This window comes from Tursiops truncatus, chromosome 2, assembly GCF_011762595.2.
Source record: "Tursiops truncatus isolate mTurTru1 chromosome 2, mTurTru1.mat.Y, whole genome shotgun sequence".
NCBI lineage: Eukaryota > Metazoa > Chordata > Mammalia > Artiodactyla > Delphinidae > Tursiops > Tursiops truncatus.
Genome location: NC_047035.1, coordinates 99517684 through 99534488, shown reverse-complemented (window position 1 = coordinate 99534488; position 16805 = coordinate 99517684). Strand labels below are relative to the sequence as shown.

At 35.5% G+C, this 16805-nt stretch overlaps 1 protein-coding gene and 1 pseudogene across 14 annotated transcripts in view; one reads left to right on the top strand and one right to left on the bottom strand.

Moving 5' to 3' along the window:
• The window catches only part of TCF12 (transcription factor 12), a 382195-nt gene that overhangs the window by 325850 nt on the left and 39540 nt on the right, over nucleotides 1–16805 (bottom strand). The window contains exon 1 of one of the 14 annotated variants that reach the window (XM_033851726.2): nucleotides 2337–2357. The exons of the other annotated variants lie outside the window; for them this stretch is intronic. The gene's annotated coding sequence lies outside the window, so the exon portion shown is untranslated. Of the gene's footprint in view, nucleotides 1–2336; nucleotides 2358–16805 lie in introns of those variants that run through there. 14 annotated transcript variants of the gene reach the window in all.
• The window catches only part of LOC141278128 (Krueppel-like factor 4 pseudogene), a 112710-nt pseudogene that overhangs the window by 77866 nt on the left and 18039 nt on the right, over nucleotides 1–16805 (top strand).

Sequence of the window (16805 nt, the reverse complement as noted above, 5' to 3'; positions counted from 1 at the left end):
TGTGGGATCTTCCTGGACCGGGGCACGAACCCGTGTCCCCTGCATCGGCAGGCGGACTCTCAACCACTGCGCCACCAGGGAAGTCCCGTGTTGTTGTTTTAATTTAGCCATTCTAATTGATGTGCAGTGTGTCTCACTGTGGTTTTAATTCGCATTTTTCTGATTACAATGTTAATGACACTGAACATGTTTACAGGTGTTGTTGGCCATTCATATGTCTTCTCTGATGGAGTGTATTTTTAGATAGCTCGGGCTTTTTTTTTTTTTTTTTTTCCGCGGTACGCGGGCCTCTCACTGTTGTGGCCTCTCCCGTTGCGGAGCACAGGCTCCAGACGCGCAGGCTCAGCGGCCATGGCTCACGGGCCCAGTCGCTCCGCTGCATGTGGGATCTTCCCGGACCAGGGCACGAACCCGCGTCCCCTGCATCGGCAAGCAGACTCTCAACCACTGCACCATCAGGGAAGCCTTGGCTTATTATTTTTTAAACTGGGTTGTCATTTTTTTGGGTTATAAGTTCTTTGTATATTACAGGTATAAGTCCTTTTTGAAATATATATTTTGCAAATAAAAAAAAGAAATCACATTTATATAGTAATAGGAACACTGTGAAGAACTTTGATGTACAATCTCCATTACCATCAAGTGACAAAATAACAAAATAAAAATATATAAACATTTTTGTTTGTTCTCTTCCCAGTCATACCCTCATTCCTCCAGCTAGTATATGACTATTCAATGTGTTTCTCTCAAGCACATTCTGCTTTCTAAAAATACTTCCAAATATGCTCACCTCATAAGTCAGAGTCTATTTCTTCAATCATTCCCCAATTCTCAAGAATGCATGGTTCACAAAAAGCAAGTAATATTTACTGAATGACTCCAATTATAAAATAAAAAGAATTTTGTTTAGGGCTCAGAAAAGTCAATGGCATTGATGTTTTAAATAGAATCAACAGAAAATCATGTAATAAAATTCTGACATTAAAAAAATTACTCTATGAAAATTTCAAAGAACATTATAACTAAAATATGACTGTGTTTTCAATAAACTTTAGTCCAGTAGCTTCTGATCCAGAAGACTCAATTTTAGGAATTTAAGGCAGAAGACAAGTAAATCAAACTGCTACCACTGAACACAAGAAGCCGAAGTAGGAGTCAAAACACACAAGATAACAGACAAAAATCAGTAACCTAAGCAAAATGTCAGCAAACCAAACATTGCATATTCTGTAGGAGAATTATTAATAGATTATCAACTCAAGGGCTAAACCATGTTCTAAACTGCCTAGAGCTGCAATAATATGGTAGACACCAATCACGTGTGCCTATTTAAATATAAATTTTAAATCACTTCCTCAGTTACACTAGCCACATTTCAAGTGCTTATTAGACACATTTGACAAAGATTTTAAAAGCTTTCATCACTGCAGAAATTCTAACATACAGTGCTTCCCTAGGGCATTCGGCAGGCCCAACTAAGAGCCTAAGGGAACCTTAGTCTTAAGGTCTTTTTTTCTATGAAGGAAATAGAGCATTTTGCTTTAGGATTTATTCTTACTGAATAGTAAAACAAAAAAAAAGAGAATATTTATATCACATAAGTAAGGTATAAATACAAATAATGGACTATAAATACTCTCCCTTGGGAGGTAACCACAATATTGAATTTAGCTTTATCATTCCCTTGCTTTTTAAAATAATTTTACCAAATATGTTTCCCTAAAAATGTTTTTTTTTGCCTGTTTTATTTTATATTAGTAGAATCATACTTTTTCTTTACCTCACTTGTTCTTTTCACTATTTCCACTTTGAAGTCATTCTCATCCACCTAAATAACACTGCAACTCGATAAACTACAAAAAGGTCAGTTTTTCAGACTTGTGGTTGCGAAGGGGGAGGGCGTTGGGGGAGGGATGGAGTGGCAGGTTGAGGTTAGCAGCTGTAAGCTTTTATATAGAGAATGGATAAACAACAAGGTCCTACTGTAGAGCAAAGAGAACTATATTCCATATCCTATCATAAACCATAATGGAAAAGAATATTTTAAAAAAGAATGTATATACATATATATGTGTATAAGTGAACCACTTTGCTGCACAGTAGAAATTAACACAGCATGGTAAATCAACTATACTTCAAACAATTCAAAAAAAAAGCTCTAGGCCTAAACAAATGAAATCATCACCTACATACCAAAGCTGTACAAGTTACAAACTCCAGGCTTAAGCCTCCAAATGATTCTCTAAATAAAAAAGGAATGCTTTTTCATATACTGTATATTCAACTGATCATAAACCTTGTGCATCAAAGACACTTAGTTGCTGTAATACAAATACCTTTTTTTCCTTTCGTTCTCTTTTCTCTTCATTGTAGAGCAGCAGATACCAAAGTGTGGTGCCTCAAAACCAGCAGGATCAGATCACAGGGGAACTTGTCAGAAATGCAAATCCTGTGCCCCATCGCCAACCCACTGAATCAAAAACTCTGGGGATGAGGTTTTGATTGTCTATGTTTTAACATGTTTTAACAAGCCCTCTAAGGCTTGTCCATGTTTTAACAAGCCCTCTAGGTGACTGATATGTGCTAAAGTTTAAGAACCTCTAGAGAAGTATCTCAACAATCAGTATACATAAGATGTTAAACATATTCTACAAACGGAAATTTCTAACAGTTAACAAATAAACTCAATTACCAAAAACAGATTACTCTTTTTCCACTTGTTGAAATTTAGAAACTTCAACTTACTCTAAAATATTACTTTCAAAACAACCTGATTGGCCAAAATACACACAAAAAACAAAACTACAAATTTTACATTCTCCCTATATATACATATAGTTGCCCTCCCTCCCTTCCTCTCTCTCTCCCCCTCTCTCTCCCTCTCTCCCCCTCTCTCCCTCTATATATATATAGTGATGTGGTTTTATATATATATAATTTTCTTAATCTTAAGAGTGTCTAATTTTTTAAATTAACTTTTCTGCTTATGGTCTCTCTCTTTTTTTAAAAAACATTTTTCCCACACACACCTCGGCCAATTGCCTTTCTTTGGCAAATACTGTATGTGTCCTTTTCTAATAGAGAGATTTTTTTTCTTGGAAATTTATAAAGGATGTGTATGTATTAAGGCTCTCAAACAGTTGTTATACATTGCAAATACTTTCCCAAATGTGTAGTTTGCCCTTATACACTTTAACTTAAATTTATAACATAACAGAGTTTGGCTTTTTTAAAATAAAATATTTTAGCATACAAATAAATACAAAATAATGTAAGACTCATATTTCCAACACCCAGATTTAAATGTTAACTTCTTACCATATTCATTTCATACCTCGAAGAAATAAAATATTACAAATAGAATTTTTATATTGATAGAAAAAAATATTTACATATTTTCCTTTCTCTTTTTAGGCTTAGTTCTTTCTTACTCTCATCAGAGAAACAGTCAATTATTTTTCAGAAAATTTAACATATTATGGGAAATTTAAAACATATATATATAAAAAGGAGACAGCTTTAACTATTATCAATTCATTGTCTACCTTGTTTCATCTATACCAGGCAGGGGTCAACAAATTTTTTCAGTAAAATGTCACACAGTAAATGTTTCAGGTTTTTTTGAAGCCCATGGGTCTGTGTTTGAATTACTCAATTCTGCCTTTATATCACAAAAGTAGCCATAGGCCATATGTACATGAATGGGTATGGCTGTGTTCCAATAAAACTTTATTTACAAAAACAGGCTGTATGTAGCTTGCAGCCCCTTATCTATACACTACCCATTTCCTCATTCCTGCATTATTTTTAATTATTCCCTACAGGCTTCAGAAGGAATATAGCCCTGCCAACACCTTAATTTTGAACTTCTGGCCTCCAGAACTGTCAGGGAATAAATTTCTAAAATTTTGGCCACCCAGTTTGTGGGTAATTTATTACGGAAGCCCTAGGAAATTAATATATCTATCCAACAGAACTTTCTGCAAAGATGGAAATGTTCCATAACTGCAGTGTCTGATATAGTAGCCACTAACCACATATGGCTGTTGAGCACTTGAACTGAGGATCTGAATTTCTCATTTTATTTAACTTTGATTAATTTTAAGTTTTATATGTGTCCCCTCCTGTTTGTTCTTTGAGACCTTGGGAGGAGAGGGAAGAAATTTTTGGTTGCTCTGTGGTTTCCTACCGTCTGGACTTTTCTGATTATATCCAGCAAGGGGTTGCTGTTAGTATTTAACATTTTCTTCTTCTGTATTTTCCATAAGTTAGTAGATGAATTTAGATGCTTGATCAGATTGAGGTTCAATTCTTTTTTCTGGCAGGGGCAAGATATTTTCATGCGTAGTATTTTGTCTTACATCAAGAGGCAAATGTTCTGGCTGTTTTTCTCCAGTAGTGTTAATTTCCACGATGTTCAATGCTTACATTCATTAACTTATTAGGGCTTACAAAATGGTGATATTCTAATTTTATCATTCCTTTCCCATTTGTTAGCTAGAAGAGTTCTATAAAAATAAATTTCCCCCTCATCATCTACTTGGTTGCCCAATGGTACAGTTCTTACAGGAAAGATAGGATAAGCCATTCTTTCCTTTCATTTCCCACTTTTAAAATAATGACTGGTTCAATAGCATCCTCCACCAGTATGACCAGTCATTTTTTAAAGTCATTATGAACTCCTGTATTTAAACATATATGAAGTGTCTCAATCTGCTACAGATATTATTAAAGCTCAAACTGTCCAATTTTCAGCCTATGGGAAGCTCTTCAAGTTGGACCCTGTGTCTTTCTGACAAGATTCCATTAGTCTTTGAAGCTTCCTTATTACTTATTACCTGGTATAACAAGATGTTCCAGGCTTATTTTGTACATTTCCTGCATCAAATACAAAACCAGCCATTTTTTCCAAGTATCTCTGACTACGTTTAGTAAGAAACAATGTGTAGAGGCCTCAATTTAGATGCAAAGATAGCTCTTTTTTAAAAACTTAATTCTAAACTTTTATTAAAATTGTTACTTGTAGTTGGCGATGTGTCAACTCTCTGCTATAAGTGCTTAGAACTGTCTCAAACTAAATAGTAATAAACAAAAAATTAGTTTGGGGTCACTAGAATATTTTACTTTTTAACATATTCACACAGGTTATAGACTAAGGCATGCTTTATTATGTAATTCAATTTTTTTAGGATGGGATTCTAATAATTTGAAATCACCAAAAGAAAATTCAATTATTACTTAATTTATTAACAATCATTAAAATACCTACAATTCACACATATTTTCTTCCTCAAAGTATAGGAGTATGATTATATACAAATTATAAGACTATAATTATACACACGATAATTATATACTTTCAATGTAGTGTTCAGTAGCAAATCCAATGACTCCAATACAGCTTTAATTCTTCTTTAGACTACATTTTGTCAACTATAGATAAAAGCATCTCGATTACTAATATTTTACTATTACCATATCTTGTATTATTAGATCATGCCATGAGTTAGATGGTAGTACATAAATCCAAATGTAAAAATGAATTTAATCTATTAATCACTAAAGATTGCTAGAGACATGTTGCTTTACACTTGCACATGCTACAAATGTTTATTACAGGAGGTTCTTTACTAACATTTTATCAATAACACTAATGTTTTTCTTAAAGGAAAATTTGGGGGGGCATTTACAAAATTAAACAGCTAGAAGTCTAATGTTTTAGCAAATGTATTTAACAAATTCATTCTGTAAATGGCCAAACAACAAAAACAAAGAGAGTGTCTAAATGAATTTTTTTGTAATATCCTACCTAGCAAGTTTAATCAATGATAAAATTGATTAAACTTAAAATTGATAAAATTGATAAAATTACTGACTAAAAATTATCTAGGAAGCAGATCCATGCAAGGGGTTGATATAAAAGAGTATGAAATAAATTAATATATATACATATACACATTTATTCATACACATACATTCACTCACACAAACACACACACACCCGTCTCATCTATAATTATTTCTATCGACGGATAGACTGATGGATGAATGGACAGATGCATGAACACACAGAAGGAAGAAAGAAAGATCAGTTTATCTCTACTTCAAATTCCAACTGAACACCACAGGATTTCTTCCTTCTAGCCTTCTCCCTTTGCATATTTAAAACTCCCTCCTCCAACAATAAGAAATCTGGCTTCCATTGCCCATAAAATATTTTTTTACCATTTGCTCAATCCTGGTATACATAGAAAGTAGTTTTGGGTTTGCTAGCCCATAGTAGCTCTGCACAAAAAAGGAAAGCCTACAAACTGGGTATTTTTTAATGAGGTCTTTTTGTCTTCAGCCTTAAGGCCATACAGTCCAAATACTGTGTTCAAAATGTGCTGGTGTGGCCCCATCCCAACCCACATTGTAACTATGTAATTCATTTGAAATCAGTTGAGTTCATTTGTTTCTGTTTTAGTCCACTTTTGTTTTCATTTTTTCTCTAACTTTATAGATTTAAAAAACAAAAAAACACATGTGAAACAATGACATGGTTCCAAAAGTCAGAACCATACAAAAAAGTATACTCAGTAATGTCACAACCTCCTCCATATCTTTAATCCCACTCCCATCCCTCATTCTTTCCACCCTGTTCCTATTCACTGTGTCTGTGGTTTCTAGTTTATCCTTCCTGTATTTCATCTGCAGATATATGTGTAATTTCTTACGCTGCCTTCTTTCTTACAGAAGTTAGTATAGTACAGATGTTCATTTGTACTTTGCTTGTGGTATTATACTTAATCACATAATCCTAAAAATCACTCCACATCAATTCATAGAGGTTTCCTCATTCTTTTATATACAAGCATTTTGTGGATGTATCATAGTTTTTATTTAATCATTCTCCTCTGTATTGACATTTAGGTTGTTTCCATTATTTTACAATTAGAAGTAATGCTGTAATGAATAACCTTGTCCCTGTGTACTCTTGTATTGCTGGAGGCAATCTTCAGAGTCAGCTTCCAGAAGTGGAATTGCTGGGTCAAAAAGCAAATGCGTATGTAGTTTTGTTAGATAGCGCCAAAGTCCCTTCCAAAAGAGTTGTGCCAACTTGCATTCTCACCAGCAATGTATATAGGAATGGGTCACACACATTTTAGTGACGGGGAACAAACGTATTAGTTATTAAGTATAGGTAATTCACTTCTTTTATAACAACTTCATTGAGATATAATTCACACTTCAAAATTCACATATTTAAAGTATACAATTCAATAGTTTTCAGTATATTCATAGTTGTGCAAACATCAAATCACCACTTTCAATTTTAAAACATTTTCTTCACACAACACCCCCAAGAAACCAATGTCCATTAGCAGTACCTCCCTTTCCTCCCTCAAACTACTCCCTACAACCCTCATGGCCTAGGTAACTACTAATCTACTTTCTACCTTTATATTTACCTATTCTAGACATTTCATAAAAATGGAATCATACAATATGTGACCTTTTGCAACTGGCTTCTCTCATTTATCATGTTTTCCAGGTTCAGCCATGTTGCAGCATGTATCATTAGTTTACTTCTTTTTTATGGCCACTTAATTCTCCACTGTATGGGTATACAATACGTTATACATTCATCAGTCAACAGACATTTGGCTTGTCTTTTACTTTTTGACTGCTGGGAACAATGCTGCTATAAACACTCATGTACAAGTTTTTGAGTGGACATGTTTTCAACGCTCTTGGGAGCAGAACCACTGGGTCATATGCTAACTCTAGGATAAATATTTTGAGGAATGGCCACGATGATTTCCAAAGCAGCTTGTACCATTTTATATTCTCACCCAACAGGATAACTCACTTTTTAATTTGACTTATGTTATTGTCAACTGCCACACCACCTTCTATTCCAGGTCTAGTAGCTAGCACAAACAAAATAATTCTAAATGTGATGACATGTAATCAGGGCATTGTTGAGTTCACATTAGTTAACTTTCCTTGCTGTATTATCAACCTAAAAATTGTCTCTCTGCACATATATATAACACATGACTTATGCAATGACAGTTAATGAGGATTATTTTATTTAATTTTGGCCTTTCCAATTACCTGACCTTTGCTCTCACGTGCCTATCCTGATAAATCCATTTACTGAAAGAGAGACTATGACCTGCTACCAAAGGGACAAGACAGAGTTAGTGGGCTTCCCTGGTGGCACAGTGGTTAAGAATCCGCCTGCCAATACAGGGGACACGGGTCTGAGCCCTGGTCCAGGAAGACCCACATGCCGTGGAGCAACTAAGCCCGTGTGCCACAACAACTGAGCCTGTGCTCTAGAGCCCGTGAGCCACAACTACTGAGCCCGCGTGCTGCAACTAATGAAGCCCACGCACCTAGATCCCATGCTCCACAACAAGAGAAGCCACCACGATGAGAAGCCCGTGCAGCACAACCAAGAGTAGCCCCCACTTGCTGCAACTGGAGAAACCCCATGCGCAGCAGCCGAAGATAATAAATAAATAAATTTTTTTTTAAAAAGTTAGTGAATATTCATTTTCCTACAATCAAAACATTTCCCATGTTGTAGTCCCACTACTATCTTGGGAAAGGACTGTTTGTGTCCTTTAACCGGCCTTTAGCATCTCAAAAGCCAGTCTTGGTGGGAGAGATCATAGTTTTGAGGCCCAAAAAGGAAAGTGGGCAGGAATTCCCACCTTCTGACCTCAGGGATTTGTGGGAAGACTAGGAAAAGGGATCTAGTGAAGGTCAGCACCTTCTCTTCCTTTGACCTCTTGATCTGAAAGGAAGCCACTTCTTGAGCCACACTGTGCCAACCTGGGGTACAGTGGCATCAAAATACCAGTTTGTATTACCATCAACTAAGTATGAAAATACTTCTCTCCTCACAGCTAACAAGTATTTGATTGTACTTTTAAATTTCTGCCAATCTCACAGGTGAAAACTGGCATCAGTGCAAGTTTTAACTTGAATTTCTCTTATAAGTGAGAGCGATTATCTTATCACATGTTTAAGGGAAATTTTTATAGCTTTTTGTGAGAACTATCTGCCCATGTCTTTTAACCTATTTTCTATTAGGGTCTCTTTCTATTTTGCCTTTACATGAGGGATATTAGCCCCTTATCTGTGATATATAATGCAAGTATTTTCTCCCAGTTTTATATCTTTTTGGCTTTTTTATTAGTGGGGTTTCTGCCATGTAAAAGTCTTACTTTAAATTTTTATAAAGTCAAATTTACCAATCTTTCCTTTTGTTGCACCTGGATTTTGAGTCACAGAAAACCTTTCCTTACACCCAGGTTACAGAAGAATCCACCCATGTTTTCTTTTTGTATTCATACAGTTTCATTCTTAATAAGATCTCTGGGCTTCCTTGGTGGTGCAGTGGTTGAGAGTCCACCTGACAATGCAGGGGACACAGGTTCGTGCCCCGGTCCGGGAAGATCCCACATGCCGCGGAGCGGCTGGGCCCGTGAGCCATGGCCACTGAGCCTGTGCGTCCGGAGCCTGTGCTCCGCAACGGGAGAGGCCACAACAGTGAGAAGCCCGCGTACCGCAAAAAGAATAAAATAAAATAAGATCTCTGGTCATTTGCTGTTTATTTTTCTGTATGATGTGAGGTATGAATTTAATTTTACCTTTTCCCAAATGGTTAACCATTTCTTAAAATGGTTATCCCATTTGTTCCCCCTGAAACGCCAGGTTTATCATGTACTAAATCTCCGTAAGTCTTGGGTCTATATCTCAGTTTTCCTATTCAATTCCACTCTTCTGTCTGCAGGATATTAAACAAAAATCTAATCTGCAAAATTAGATAGACTAGATGTAGCTTAAGATTCCTTCCATTCTAACAGTATAGAGGCTCCTCAAAAAACTAAAAACAGAAATGCTATATGATCCAGGAATCCCACTCCTGGGCATTTTTCTGGACAAAACTATAATTCAGAAAGATACATGCACCCCTACGTTCATAGCAGCACTATTCACAATAGCCAAGACATGGGAGCAACCTAAATGTCCATCAACAGATGAATGGATAAAGAAGTTGTGGTATATGTGTATGTGTGTATACACACACACACACACACACACACACACAATTGAATATTACTCAGCCATAAAAAAGAATGAAATAATGCCATTTGCAGCTACATGGAGAGACCTAGAGATTATCATACTAAGCGAAGTAAGCCAGAAAGAGAAAGACAAATACCATGATATTACGTGTATGTGGAATCCAAAATATGACACAAATGAACTACGTATGAAACAGAAACAGACTCACAGACATAGAGAACAGACTTGAGGTTGCCAAGGGCGGGGCAGGGGGAGGGGGGAGAGGAGGGTTGGGTTGGGAGTTTGGGACTAGTAGACAGAAACTATTATATATAGAATGGATAAACAACAAGGTCCTATTGTACAGCACAGGGAACTATATTCAATATCCTGTAATAAACCATAATGGAAAAGAATACGAAAAAGAATATATATAGTCTTTGAATCATTGAATCACTCTGCTGTACACCAGAAACTAACACAACATTGTAAATCACTGTACTTCAATAAAAAAAAAAAGATTCCTTCCATTCTATATCCAACTCTTAATTAAAATGAAACTTACTCCACATCCATAGTCAGTCACTCTTAAGTGACATGCTAATACTAACTGGTCTAATTGTATACAATTGACAATGATTATTAGGATTTGCTGATTTGCAAATATTACCTTGAAACTTTTGTCCATCCACTGATAGCTAACAGAACCACCAGACAGATACTGACTGACTTTGAAAGGCAACATTATTTAATTAAATATATTTCAACAGTTTTCTTAACTCTAAGCATAAACATTTCATAGCTCCTCCACACCTTTCAATATCAATTTTACCATGATATTCACAGGCTTATTATCAGATTTAATAAAAGTCATATAGAGAAAAAGTAGCAAAATAAAGACCATAACAGTATTTTCACTTCTGTATTTCTAAAATATCAGTCATACTGATAACCTAATATACATCATTTTCTCTCCTGCTCCTATGAGCTGTCCCTGCTTAGCCAAACCCAATCCATCTTCCTCTCACCAACTCAAGCAATTCTCCCTTTCCCTGTATCGTCAGTTCTTTTTCTTTCTATTGACTCATTCCTATGACCCTATAACATGCTATTAACTCTCAATCTTAAAAAAAGATAAAAAACTTAAAACTGCTTTTGACCCACTTACCTCTCCCCACCACCACAAAGCCACACCCCTTTTCTATCTTTCCCACAAGAGCAAAATTCTTGGGTACAGGACCTTATTCCTGCTGTCTCTAACTTCTTTACTTCCACTCTTCCACAAACTCCCTCCCACTAGACTTTTGTCTCCGCCACTCTACCACAACTGCTTCTTTTGGAGTTGTTAAATCAAATGGTCAACTCTTAATCCTCATCTTAACTTACCCATCAGCAGCATTTAATACTGTTAGTAGCCCCTCTTCCTGAAACACTCTCTTCATTTACCTTCCATGATTCCATACTTGTCTGGTTTCCTCCTGTATTTCTTGACATGCCTTCTCAAGTATCTCTTGTGCATCACGCTAACTTCTAAATGTTGAAGTACATACACAGTCCTTTGAGCTCTTCTTCATCTAAATTCACTCTGATCCCATGGCTTTAAATTCCATATATACTCAGATGTGTATAATTCAACAGTTTTTGGTATAATCACAGCTATGCAACCATCAAATCACCACTATCAATTTTAGAACGTTTTCATCACACTACACCCCCAAGAAACCCATATCCATTAGTAGTCACTCCTCTTCTCCCCACAATCTACCAACCCAAAACTCAGCCTAGATAACCACTAATCTATTTTTCTATCTTTATAAATTTGGCTATTTTGGACATTTCATATATGAATTGTACACCTTAAGTGTGTGAACTGTGTGGTATGTGAATCATATCTCAATGAAGTTGTTATAAAAGAAGTGAATTACCTATACTTGATGACTAATAAGTTTTTTTCCCACCACTAAAATGTCTGTGACCATTACTAAATATCACTAGTAAGAATGCAAGTTGGGCACAACACTTTGGGAAGGGACTTTGGCAGTATCTAACAAAACTACATATGCATTTGCTTTTTGACCCAGTGGTTCCACTTCTGGAAATTTCCCTTGAAAATGTGCCTCCAGAAATACAAGAATACATATGAACAAGATTCTTCGTTGCAGCATTATTTGTAATTGCAAAATGTAGAAACAATATAAATGTCAATACAAAGAAGAGTGACTCCCAAGTTGGGATCTCCAGTTCACATCTCTACCTGGTATCCCAGAACAGAATATCCAATTACCTACTAATATCTCCCCCTGGATGTCTAATAGGCATTTAACATGTCTGAAAGTAGATTCCCAATCTTATTTCTTTAAAAAAAAAAAAAAAAAAAGGATGTGTTCCTCCTTCAGTCTTCCCATTCTCAATTAATAGTTTCTATTCTTTCTGTTGCTGAGGCCTAACAGCTATCAGTCCTACTTTCAATGTACATCTAAAATTTAACCACATATTCTATAGCCTCCTAATTGGTCTCTTCTTTCTACTATGCTCTACACAGCAGCCAAGAAGATACTGTTAAAACATTAAGTCAGATGTCATTCCCTTCAATAGCATCCCATTTCACTCAGAGTAAAAGTCATGTTACTACACTTCCAGATGGCTCCTATTTGTTTCAAATTAACTGAAAAGCAATCTAATTCATCTTAGGTTAGTGCTCTAAGAGTAATACTATATGAATGGATAGAAAAGAAAATAACGGGGGCCAGCTTTTTCAACTGTTTCTAATTAAACCCAAGCCAAAGAAATAGGGATCAAAATTATGTTCCTGTTTAGTACCAATGAGTAGCTCAAAAATTGATATATATTTTTATCTAGCTAAAAGAGAAGTTCCTCGATTAACTAGCTTAATATGAAACAACACACACTTTCTGGCAATTCAACTATGGTTACAGTGTTCAAATTTCCTCAGATAAGAAGAGCTCCAATGGATAGATTATCTGCCCTGACACTTGACCTCCATTTTTTACCCTAGTGAGGCTGAGCTGAAAAACCTGGGGCAGTGCCCCTACTCAATTCTCAGTAATGAACATCCTCTCTCCCTTTATGAATTTTTTTTTAACCCAGAACAATCCTAATCAGTTGGTTCCCCACCTCCTCTCTTCTGAGCTTAGCCAAATCCTTTATATGTAAAGGTCAACAAAAAGCCAAGAGTATCGCAGTGAGGAAAGAGACACATCTGGTCCTCGGCATACAAGTCTGCCTATCCTCGTCACTCAATGAACTAGACAGATTCACAAGCACAAAAGACTGAGAGGAAGCCAGAGTTAAAGAAAGGCTCGAACAAGAACCATGAGTTTCACGAACTATACAGAACTCAACATATTAGTAAACTAACTATATGTTCCACCTAGTACCAACGAATGTCCTTGACAAGAATTTAACTGATCAACCCAGTCTCCGCTCTCAATAACCAAAAGGGATGATTTAAATTTTTTTCCCCTTACATCTACAGAAAAGGCTTCATCACATCAGGACAGGTTAGGATGTATTCAAAAGAATGTTCCTTATCACAGCATATTAGAGTTTAATGCAGCAATATAACTATCAATAATTATAAATTCAATCAACTTAATCCATTTATGCCAAAAATATTTATATTATTTAATAAGTACTTGATATACCTTTAATTCACAATTGGCTGGCTTCAAATTTCATGTTCGAACACATTTAATATATATAAACCATTTACTTTGATACTTTTTCAAATAAATTTTGCTACCACACGAGAAAAAAACAAGTGTTTAAAAAATTTTAATATCAAAGTCACCTGAAGGAGAAATGACAACAGTCCATATATTTCATACTCATAGATCAAGTGACTGCAATCAACTATACCCAGAGACAATGAGAGAAATAGCCCAGAAAAAGAGTTTAAACAAAGCCCATGTGCTCTCCTCCACAAGAGGGGTGAAAATCACTCCCAAGCCTACTTTCAAATAGCAACACAGTCTCTGATTTTAACAATACTTACCTCATTAACCATAGGTCAGTTTTTAGCAGGTTAGGTTATAGAGCTAAATAAAGATTTTACAACATAAGAGAAGTCAAAACTTGGTTACTCCTGTTAGAAACTGAGAAATTACTATAGGTAACAAGGAAATAAAATATTAAAATGCCACATATAAACATACAGTAATCAGGAAAAGATTCACATAAAGTCAAACAACCCTATCAACCTTCATCATAATACGATACACCATCACTCTATTAGAGCAAAGTACAACAAATATCCATGACTGTAACCCTGACAAAGATAGACATTTGGTAAACTTTAAGAAAATAATAAAATTTATAATACATTTTATAAAGATTTTAATCAAAACAATTAAAACAAAGTATTACTTTTTTAAGAAAATTCATCTAAATACAACTCATGCTATCAGAAACAATAAAGAACTATATGTAAATCATGAAACATCAAAGCATTTTCCATAATGATTAACTACAGAGCTTCTTTACTCCACCTATATTAAGGGACTAATAACTATCCTGTGAATGATGACTACCCCTAAAGTTTTATCAGACCCAAAGGACACTGGCACTCCCCTAAGGCCCGAGGCATTTCCCCTAGACCTGTTCAGTAAACAAAAGCAAAGGGCTAAATGTGAATTTTGAACTTAATTATGTACTTTAGATACTTCTTCAATGAAAAATTACTTTTAAAAATAAAGGTTGAAGTTTAACATTTCTAGGTATAAAATGCATGCAAATAATTAATAGATTCTTTTTCAGACAGAATAATAAAATAATCCTAAAATACCTGATTCAGCAGGTAGCTTTTTACCCCCCTCTTCAGTCACAGATTACAGGGAGAAAATCTTTTAAGAGTTTTTGTAATACCAAAAATTTCCCTATTTTATATTGATCTAGTCTAAAAAGTGGGAATTGTATTTTACATCTGCAGACAATAGTGCTGCTTAAAACTAGGCTATCATTTCAATAGCTTCTAATAAACCAAATAGCAAAACTTCCATCTGGTCTCAGGAATGGCTTTCCTTAAAAGTTTTACCAGCATATTGGAAAAAGAAATAGAAAAGAACAACAAAATCAACATATAGAAAGATTCAAGCTAGTCATTCATACATGAGGAAACTGAGTGTAATACAGAAATGATATGTATGTCCCATTCTCAACTGTGGTTCCACATAAGAATTAAGCCCTAGTACCCTAAGTCATTCACTGAATGTACTCAATTCACTTGTTTCCTAGGCATTAAGAATGATACCAACTATGTATCATTCTTGGGAGAACTGAGAAAAGTCATCCAAATCATTTTCTGGGTTCTTCAGTTTAGATGAAGAACTGTGGTTGCCGGCAACTAACAGTCCACATGCTGCAACTAAGAAGTCCACATGCTGCAACTAAGAAGTCCACATGCTGCAACTAAAAGATCCCACGTGCCGCAACAAAGGATCCTGTGTGCCACAACGAAGATCCCACATGCCACAATGAAGATCCCACGTGCCGCAACTAAGACCCAGTGCAGCCAAAATAAATAAATAAATATTTTTTAAAAAAAAGAATTGTGGTTGGGAAAAGATCTATACAAATTATTAGCCCTGGGAACAAGCATTAAAAATAACACAGTATCCTCGAGCTAGTACATTGTTTATGGTGACTATATATACAACCTACTAAAAAGCTAAACAGTCTATTATTTGAACATAATTTTTGAACATTAACATAGTTCAAATTAAAACCATTAATGAATTAGATTTCACTAAGTCTAGCCATGTGTCTGGTCCTTTATTATAAGACACAAGAGGGCACAATTCCTGACCACAAAAAGCTTATTACTAAAAAAACTGGTCCAACCCACAACACAAAACACATAAACAAAAAAAATGTGTAAAATCATATTAAGCTATAAATGATTCAATATGTAAATTCTAATCAAGAGTTTGGGAAGGAAAAGATTCCTGGAGGTTACAGTAGACAGGGAAAGCTTAATAACAAAAGTGAAACTTGAGAAGGAAATTCTGAGATGAGTAGTGTTTGGAAAGAAAAATGAGAAGGCATGCTATGCAGGAGTGATGGCCCAGAAGCAGGACTGAACATCCACAAGAGCAAAACCATGATGAAGGTTGAGATTAACAGTTGAGAATAGAGAGAGAGAAAAAAAAGAAAGTTGGTCAGATAAGGATCTTGAAAACAGTAGGCAGATCATGGAGTTTAAGGATTTATTTTTGTTTTTCTCTAGTTCTTAAACAATACCAAATTCTGAACTAAGTACTTTGTACTGATTTTTATCTACTCTACTTTTAATATCAGAACCCATTAGTATTAGAACACATTACACAACTATGATTCTACTAAAAATTGAGACAATTTTAGGCCAGCCAAAACATCACAAAGCACATGCTTGGAAACTTATATTCCCGAAACAGCATACATGTGATAAGAAAACCTCATGTAAATATTTGTTCTGAAGGAAGATTAGCATTGAGGGGGAAACAAAATATATTTGCCCTCAAGTTAAAGCTAAAAGCGAAATGCTTATTTTCCTTGACTGCTGGCCGACAGTTGTGTGCTTATTGCTGACTGGATCCTTTCCTATCAAAACACCCAGCACTTCAAAAGACCCAACCACTCTGCCAAGATTTCTGCCTTCAAAGAGCTTTTGTTGCCATGGCAATCTCATGTTCTCCGGGAACCAAGTTAGCAGCACCCTACCATACATACATGAACAATGTTCA